This window comes from Bos javanicus, chromosome 24, assembly GCF_032452875.1.
Source record: "Bos javanicus breed banteng chromosome 24, ARS-OSU_banteng_1.0, whole genome shotgun sequence".
NCBI lineage: Eukaryota > Metazoa > Chordata > Mammalia > Artiodactyla > Bovidae > Bos > Bos javanicus.
Genome location: NC_083891.1, coordinates 42,762,865 through 42,772,265, shown reverse-complemented (window position 1 = coordinate 42,772,265; position 9,401 = coordinate 42,762,865).

The window sequence follows — 9,401 nt, the reverse complement described above, 5'->3', positions numbered from 1 at the left end:
GTAAAGAATCTGCCTGCAATACAGGAGACCCTGGTTCAATTCCTGGGTTGGGAAGATCCCCTGGAGGAAGTCATGGCAACCCACTTCAGTATTCTTGCCTGGAGAATCCCCATGGACAGAGGAGCCTGGTGGGCTACAGCCCACGGGGTCCCAAAGAGTCAAATAGGACTGAATGACTAAGCACATCACAGCACAGATTAGTGTCTAGCTGTGCTCTGGCAGTCCTCCTAGGGTATCTTGTTCAGTTTTTAGTGTGTTCCAAAAGTTATTTACTTAAACATGTGATTAAGGGCATTTTGGAATGGGCTTTCTCACACATATTCAAACCAGGAGGGAGATAGTTGGTTTAGTTTGCAGAGGACTCTGGGTCCTTGCATGTTGACTTCTCAAACTCAGCTGCAGGGCCCCCACTGCCCACCTGGGAATATTCGTTGCTGCCCTAATGGTCAAGGGCCACAGCCACTTGGTCCTTGAGACAGGCTTATTGACACTTCATCACAAGGAAGCAGGGGTGATTATCTGCCTGACAGTGATGCCACTAAATGCCATGGTCATCGAGGACCACTTCTCAGCATCAGGGAGCCTTGCACTGCACTCAAGGCCTGACATGCCCGCATCAGTCCTGTGACTTGACTCACAAGTCTGCTTCCTGGGATCATCACTCCCAGCAGAACATCAGTCAGGGTCAGTCAGGACAATAGAAACCACCCTGAGTGTTTCAACAGAGAGAACTGAATATAAGAAATTGAATAAGCAGATAAAAAAGCAAAAACAGAAAACCAAAGCCACAGAGATAGTAAGTGCAGGCAGCAGCTGCCACCCTCAGGGTTGGGGTTGCCAGAACATGTCAGCCGGGAGGGGTGCCAGGATTCATGGCCAAGAGGGGCCTGGAGGCAAGGCTGCTGCTGTGGGCGCTACTGTCTCTGCCAGGTGCAGGCAGGCTGGTTCAGGGTGCAGTGCTGTCAAGACCAGCAGGCGAATGGGCCCTGCTCCTGTCTCCAGCCGCCCAGTTCCTCCGGGCCTCCTGTGGGTGGAGCCTAATGGATCCAGCTGGCAAAGGGGCCTGCAGAGCCTTAGCCCCACATAAAGCTGCAGAGAGGAGAAGGTGGCTCTGACAGTAGCTCAGTGTCTAGCACAGCCTGCCTATCCACCTTTCCCAAGGATGCCTACACTCACCATTGGGGTCCCCTACTCCCTTGGAAAGCTGCTCTCCATGGCTCAGGTGGAACTGGTGGTACCCCCTCCCTCATGCTGCTCTGAATCTGCCCAGGGAACCAGGAAAGTCCCTAAGGACTTCTCTTTATGTTGATATGTCTGTTCCCTCAATTAAAGTTCCTAAGCCCTTGAGGAAAAGAATGACTTGTCATTCATTATTGAATCTCCAAAGCCAGCGCTGTGGTTGGCACATAGTAGGTGCTTGAAGACCATTTGTTGAATGAATGTCTCTTAAGTGTTTGCCCAATTATAGCACTGATATTCTCATCCTGAGAGGCCTTACAAAACATCCATATACAAACTGAAAGCCTTTAAAGGAAGGTAACGGATATTGGACTTAAATTAAAAATAAAAAGACTTCCCTTGTCTATAGAAGACCAGCATAACTTCCATTTAGCCACCCAGTGCAGTGGACAGCTCTTCAGGAAGCTTGATCCTCTGGGCGTCTAAAAGCCACCCTCTCTGCATGAGATGATTAACACACGGAAAATGCTGGTGGTCTGAAAGAAGGAGGTGTTTCTGTATAGGGTAAGTCTTTTTTTCACATTCCTTTGGGAAAGATGATAGAAACAGCCCAGCCCTACTAAATTTCCAGGAAAGGCAAGACCTTCTCTTGTCTGCTCCCTAGAGAAGGACTCAGTGATGTCTTTGGGCTCGAGACTGTCTCAGCTACAGCTGTGGAGGCTAAAATATGCTGACTTAGTAATAATTTGAAAGGCATGCTTGTCAAGGGGTACGGATCCTTTAAGGAGAATGGGGCTGCTACTTCTGCCCATTCGGGCCAGGAGGCCAGGCAAAGGACTGGACCGCACAGGGAGCAGGTGTGGGTGATGGGCAGTAGGTGGTAAAGCTGCGTCGGGTAAGCACAGTTCTCCAGCAGGAAGCGGGTGTGAGCGAGTCAGGGCTGGCCATGCAGCCCGATCTCGGGCTGAAATTCCCAGCCAGGAACCGGTCTCCCCACAGAGATACCCACCCCACACAACAGTAACATGGCCACGCCCAGGAGACGTCCACTCAGCTAAGTGTATTTCACACAAAACACTGTCCTTAGCTAAGGTAATGTCCTTTCTGCATTTGAGTGATAAAATATTGTTTCTGTAATAAAATGATTCTGGGGGAAGATGGCAAGTTTTATTCTGTTTTTCCTTCTCACTTGGCCACATGAATGAACAAATTGACAAATCTATGTAGGTCACCAAAACAAATTTTTTTTTTTTAAGCAGTTGTTGGTGTGTGGGATTGAGAAGTCTGGAAATCACGGAAAAGGGCTCGTCCCCAGGGCCCTGTCATGTGTCTTTTCTTAACCAGGATGGGAGGGATCAGAGGGTCCATGGAGGGTGCGCTGCATCTGTGCCTGCTGAGAGGAGAAAAACAAGTTGCTGAGAATCCCCAGAATGCAATTAGCTTTTCCAAGAACTGAACAGGGAATGCTCTCACTCTCAAAATGCCTTTTCAGCAGGAAAGAAAACACCCATTGGAAAACACGACTATTACATAAATGTTCCCCAAATTGTCTTAATCAGAAAAAATCAATCATGCAATCATCAGGAAGCGGGAGCCTGTGCCTTTTCTGGGGCGTGAGTAGTTCCATCTTCTCTGCTTGTCTCAACTGTGGCCAGAGGCCTGTCCGCTGCATGTGTGGTAGGGAGGGGGTGTTACACTCAGAAAAGAAAAGAAGCTGGTGTTTTGTATCGGTGCTTAATGAATTAAAATCATAAAATTCAGGGAGTTCTCCTGTCACCTAGGAGTTAGAGCTCTGGTCCAGTTCAATTCCTGGTTGGGGTATTGAGATCCTGCAAGCTGTGTGGCACGGCCTATATATATATATATAAAACTCAAATCCAAATGTTCTTCAAGCTTTTTTGGGGGTGGCATGTGGCGTGCAGGATCTTAGTCTGCAACCACGAACCCGTGCCCATGCCTCCTGCAGTGGAAGCATGGAGTCCTAACCCCTGGACCTCCTGGGAATTCCTCTTCGAGTGTTATGTTCACTTTGTGAGTCTTGTTAATCTATCCAATGGCCTGATAATGTCAGCAAGTCCAATGACTGTTCTGTAATCAACCCTCAACTTGTGCATAAATTAGACAGAGGAAGTTCTCCCAAACAACAGCATTTCTAAACTTGACTAAGTTACTGTAGATAGTTCAGGCTGTAATGATGAATGTAGCACCTGATTTTTTCAAACACTTCCACGGGGCATGTTTATAAAAGTCAGGGTGGAAAACCCCTGCACACGTCCCTGTTCTTTTCCACCTGATGAATCAGACTTCAAAACCCAGCAAGTCAGGTGCCCTGATGCCATCAAACAAGCTAACAGCAGTTGAAACAGCATAAAACAGCATGTGACTTGACAACTGGCTACCACAACTGTACAAACATAACTGAAACTAGTCCCATATGATATGGGCTGGACTCCTTTCTTCATCCCAGAGTTAAGTCCTGAGTTAATCCCAGAGTTAAGCCCCCAGCCCGGGGATGGGGGGGTCCTAGACCCCAGGTGTCCTGGACTTGAGCCAGTATCTACTCAATCTTGGGTAATTCTCTTCTACAACTTTTCAGTATTTTCAAACGTCTTGTGGTTAACGTATTACTTTTACATTTTAAAATATCTTTAGAAAGTGAAGTTTTAGGGGCGAGCTGACAGTAAAAGCAGCTGCAGAGAGTTAGCCACATCAGTGGATGGGAGGGGACAGAGGCTGCAGGTGCCATCAGCTTAGCGGTTCACTGGAAATTAGTCACAGTCATGAACTTCCAAACTGTCTCTGGAAACTTGTGAGGACAGATGTTTAAGAAGTGGGTTAACAAAGCTCTACTTTCTAGCTCAGATTTGAGGATGATTCCAAAGAATACATGTCATGTTCCCTGCCTCTTGTGCGGAGATGTTAATCTTTCCATTTTGCTGTCTGCTTGCTCGTAGACAACGCACAGCCCAGAGCTCAGGATGCAATAGGCAGTGAAGCAGCAGGAACACTGAGTGGTCCCAGTAACCCCCAGTTAGTGTCACCTGCCCTGAGGTTTCCTTCAGAACTGGTTTATCTGTTACGGGAAACCTCTCTTCACTATGAGCCCTGCACCAATTATCCTGCCAGAAAAAAATATTTTCAGATGTCCTAACTCCTAGTACTTTGTTCTTCTTTGGGGCTTAATTTAAAGCTCTATTCTGGAAGAATTCTTAACTTTTTCAGACCCCCAAATGATGTGAATGGAACAGATTATTGGTGCGGTCAGTACATGTTTTTAACAGTTTAACATGAGAAATAAGTGTAAAAGCCTCCAGGTTTTGTCTTCTCTACTTGGTGTCCCCTGGGGTCCTGCTGACCAATTTCTTTCCTAACCCAACCTCTTACCTGGTTAGGGTCCATTGTCTCCACCATCCCAAGAAGAGAGAACATGTTTTGTCCCATCTTGGCAGAGGGCAGAGTGCGCCATCTGCTGGAGACGCTGAATCTTTCCTTTCGGTCGTGAAGTAATGGGCTCCCAACTAGTAAGTTTATGACCTGATCGCCTTACTGCTTCTAACGGACTATTACTGGTCTTGAACCCCACTGTCTTTTAGAATATGTTTCAGAGAAAAGCAAAGAATAGTTGAGCCTAGTGAAAGTGAAATTTAGTAGCACAGTCATGTCCGACTCTTTGCAATTCCATGGACTGCAGCCTACCCTACTCCTCTGTCCATGGAATTCCCCAGGTAAGAGTAATGGAGTGGGTTGCCATTTCCTTCTCTAGGGGGTCTTTCCAACTTGGGGATCAAACCCAGGTCTCCTGCACTGCAGGCAGATTCTTTACCAACTGTGCACTAGTGGCAATCTCTAGTTGAGCCTGCTACTGCTAAGTTGCTGCTGCTAAGTCGCTTCAGTCGTGTCCGACTCTGTGCAACCCCATAGACGGCAGCCCACCAGGCTACCCTGTCCCTGGGATTCTCCAGGCAAGAGTACTGGAGTGGGGTGCCATTGCCTTCTCCGAGTTGAGCCTAGAGATACAAATAATTCTAACTCCAAATATGCAGAGTTATCCCAACCATTATCTTTGGTTACCCTAAAGGATGTTTCAGGAAGGGCTAAGATAGTAAGTGTAGCTGGAAAATAGCTGATTTATTTAGGGTGATCGTAATGTGGTGTGTGAGGTGTGTGTAGTGTGTGCGGTGTGTGAGATGTGTGTGTGTGGTGTGTGGTGTGTGTGGTGTGTATGGTGTGTGCATTGTGTATGCGTGGTGTATGTGGTTTGTGTATGGTGTGTGTGTGTGTTCCCATCAGAATGATGTTCCTCCCTCCCTCTCTTTTTTTCAGCTGTCTCTCTTTCATTTCTTTCCATTCTTCCTTGCTTTAATTGGTCTACTGTTTTCTCTCCCCATCCCCCTCCTCCCACCCCTCCTCCTCCCTGTCTGTCTGTCAGTCTTTCCCTCTCCTTTCTAATTAACAGAAAACATTTCTGGAGAATCTGCTGTGCACCCAGAACAAAGGCGTGAGTGAGAGAGCTATGTGAGTGTCCTTCTGTTGACAAACATCCCACCTTCACAGGTGGCAGAGGGTGGTGATGTACTCTGAAGAAGGACACCTGCCAAGGGACTCAGGCCTCTTGTGGTTCCAGTGCTGGGCTGGGAACACCTGTCACTGCCCAGTCTGGTGGGGCCTCTGCTCCCTAGAGAGACAGCACAAGTGCGGGCTGGGACCTGTATTTATCAACTGTTCCCTGACCACTGTCCAGTCTGCAGAAATGCTGAGCTCCTGACCTGCCTGCTGGCACCTAGATCCCTGCCCCCACCCTGCCCTGGGAGCACCCCTAGTGGCAGTGTGGACACTGCCTTCACTGCTCGGCCTTCCCTGCTCCCCATCCCAGGCCTTGGCCAGCCCCTGCGCCATGGACCAGTTAGCTCCCTGTTCCTTACAGAGGGATTTGGCCAGGGCATGACCCCCTGTGGATGCTGGGTCCACTGCTGTTTCTGCTTGTTCCCAAGTGGTTGCCCTTCTCAGCCCATCCAGCTGCTCTGGCTGAGAGAATTTGAAAACTTGCTCTTCTCCAGCTGTCATGGCAGTGTTTCCACAATGATGACACTGGCAATTTCTACCTACAGAGATTTTAGAAAATTGTCTAATATGACCTGGAAATGCAGTGAACCAAGCCTAGAAGCTCTGGGTCTGCTTCTGGATTGTTTGTGTCTGTTTATAAAAGTATAATCTACCAAATTGCTATAAATTATAGAAAGGTTAAGAGAGAAGAGAAAAAGTTTCCCTGGATCTCTAAAGAAAACATTAAAGAACCAATCACACTCATTTTTCATCAGGGCCTAATAGAATTACAATGCAAGTGAAAGTGGGAGTTGCTTAGTCGCATCGGACTCTTTGACACCCCATGGACTGTAGCCCACGAGGCTCCTCTGTCCACAGAATTCTCCAGGCAAGAATAATGGAGTGGGTTGCCATTCCCTTCTCCAGGGTATCTTCCCAACCCAGGGATGGAACCCGGGTCTCCTGAATTGCAGGTAGATTCTTTATCAACAGAGCCACCAGGGAAACCCTCAATATCCTATAGTTATAATCTGTTTCATCCCCTCTTATACAAGCAACAGTGTTAGAGTAACACTATCAATAACATTGCTGCTGCTAAGTCACTTCAGTCGTGTCCGACTCTTAGCGACCTCATGGACTGCAGCCTACCAGGCTCCTCCGCCCATGGGATTTTCCAGGCAAGAGTACTGGAGTGGGGTGCTATTGCCTTCTCCCAATAACACTGCTACCAATATGCTATTGAAAGCAGGAATTTGTTTCTGCGTTTTTGCTCTCCATTCTTCCTCTATGAATAAAGAGCTGTATACATCTATTTTGTCAGAGCATATACCATTACATACCACTCTCTCTCTCTTTTAACCTGAAAATGGTCTTAATTCAAATGACACTGTGACTTTGATGTTCACCTCCTATTTTTATAGCAATATCTCTCCCTTGTCATTCTGATGGTCTGAAGCTTGTTTTTTGGAAGAAATCACGGAAACTAAATTCTCTGAATTCCTGTATGTTGATAACTGTTGTCTATGATCTTTATATTTGAAATTCACTTTTGCTGCATGAGTCCTAGGCTCATATTTTCTTTCCTCACAAAATCTTAAGTACGTGTACATATTCTCTGCTGGCATAAAGCTTAGAGTCTGAAAGTGAAAGTGTTAGTCCCTCAGTTGTGTCTTTCCCACCTAGGGATTGAACCCGGCTCTCCTGCATTGCAGGCAGATTCTTTAACCATCTGAGCCACCTGGGAAGCCCAATAAACTAAATCCTGTTCCTTCATAAGTCACTTGCTGTTTTTGCCTGGATGCCCAAAGATACTTCCTTTTCATTTTTATTTAAAACTCAGCAGTTTTACTAGAATATGTCTTGGTGGTGTGCACTCTGAACTGATATTCTCTGGTATGCAGTGTTTCCCTTCCTTATATTTCAAGTATGTAGAGTTCATATTTCAGGAACATTTGTTTCCTTGAATTGCAGGTTTTAGAACTGTTATCTCATGTCACTTTTATCTTCTGGGACTCCTGTTATCTGCTGGATGCTTTTGGCTGTCCCCAGTATTTGTTCTCTCTCAAACTTATTTGCCTTTCTTCATTAAAAAAAAATTTTTTTTTAATGATTTTCTTCTTTTCAGTTTCCATTTCTTCTAAGGTGTTGTTGGTTATGTTTAGTTCCTCTCATTCCTTTAGACTTTATTTTTTCTTTTATTTCTATTTCTTCCTAATTTTGGTTCACATTGTCTCTCACTCTCTAAATGTCTTTAGTTTGTTCTGAAATAGTAGGTGACAGCTTTGGTCTGTTTTGTGGGCATACCCCTGTGGTATGCTTTCATTGTCTGCAAGAATGTTATTCTACTTCTTGTTCTTTTTTTTTCTGATAACTTTGCTGACTTTTGACCTCACTTCTTTCCTGATGCTCATTCCTGAACTGACGTCAGCTGTTGCAATGCCTTCTGTCGCTGTCAACCGCGGGCTAACGTGTGAGGGCTTGCCTTCTGCAAGTCCCTTGTGCCCAGTGTTATCGGCATGTCTTCCTTCCTGTCTGTCTCTTCTTCAAGTCCTGCAAGTGCTCATTCCCCGAGGGGGTCCCCCTCCATGTGGGGTCTTGTCCTGGAAGAAGCATTGCTCCAGCCCCTCAGGCCTAGAGGAGGAAAAACCCTTCCTGTGTTCAGCTGCTGTTCTCTCTGCACTTCCTGGGGAAACTGATGCTGGTTCCCTGTCTTCAGGACCATCAGGTTCCTCAGTGCTCCTGTTCCTACCTGCACACACACTGATGTCACCTAGGCTGCAGCGCTCTGTGGTTCATCCTCACTCCCCTTACATCTAGGGGTCGATGGGGACAGCTTGTCAGACTGTTTTCCCATGAGCTCTGTCTGTGGGTTTTGAATCTGCTACCTACTCATTTAGTTCATAGAGCCTAATGGATAAATGAGATGAGATGGTGAGATAGCATCACTGACTCAACAGACATGAATTTGAGCAAACACTGGGAGATAGTGAAGGAAAGAGGAGCCTGGTGTGCTGTAGTTCATGGGGTTGCAAAGAGTTGGATACAACTTAGCTGCTGAACAGTAACAATCACCTGACATCCATTCCAAATCCAAATTTCCCAATCTTTTATTACTTTTTTTTTTTTTTGCTATTCAGTGCGGGTGGAATGTGGGATCTTAATTCCCTGATGAGGGATCAAATCTTTGCCTCCTGAAGTAGAAGAGTGGAGTCCTAACCACTGGGCCTCCAGGGAAGTCCCCAAATCTCAAAAAAAACCATTTTTTTAAAGCTAGTTTGTCCCACTCATGACCCAACCCAGGCCATGATCTGCTTTGGCTGCCTTGTTTCCTGTCTGATTTGCAAAGACAGATCCTCCTCCCTTCTGCTGTGATGCTACTTGTTCGTGGAATAAAGACAGTGGGCCATCTGCTCTGTACACTTACCACACCCTGGGTTCACTGCTCACTTTCTGCTGTGTCACATAACAGTTTCGTTTGGTCCCTGTATTTCCTTAGGCTTGTAGTTCTAGGCTTGGCCAGATTTCATATTTTTCCTTTTCTTTCTCAGTGAGAATACTTTGGGGTGACTGATGTCTACCTCCTAATTGCATCATGAAGAGTCCGGTTGTGTTGGTGTTCTGGAGATGTTAAAATTGTTCATCTGGGCATATCTGGAAATACTACAAAATTTTAATTAATA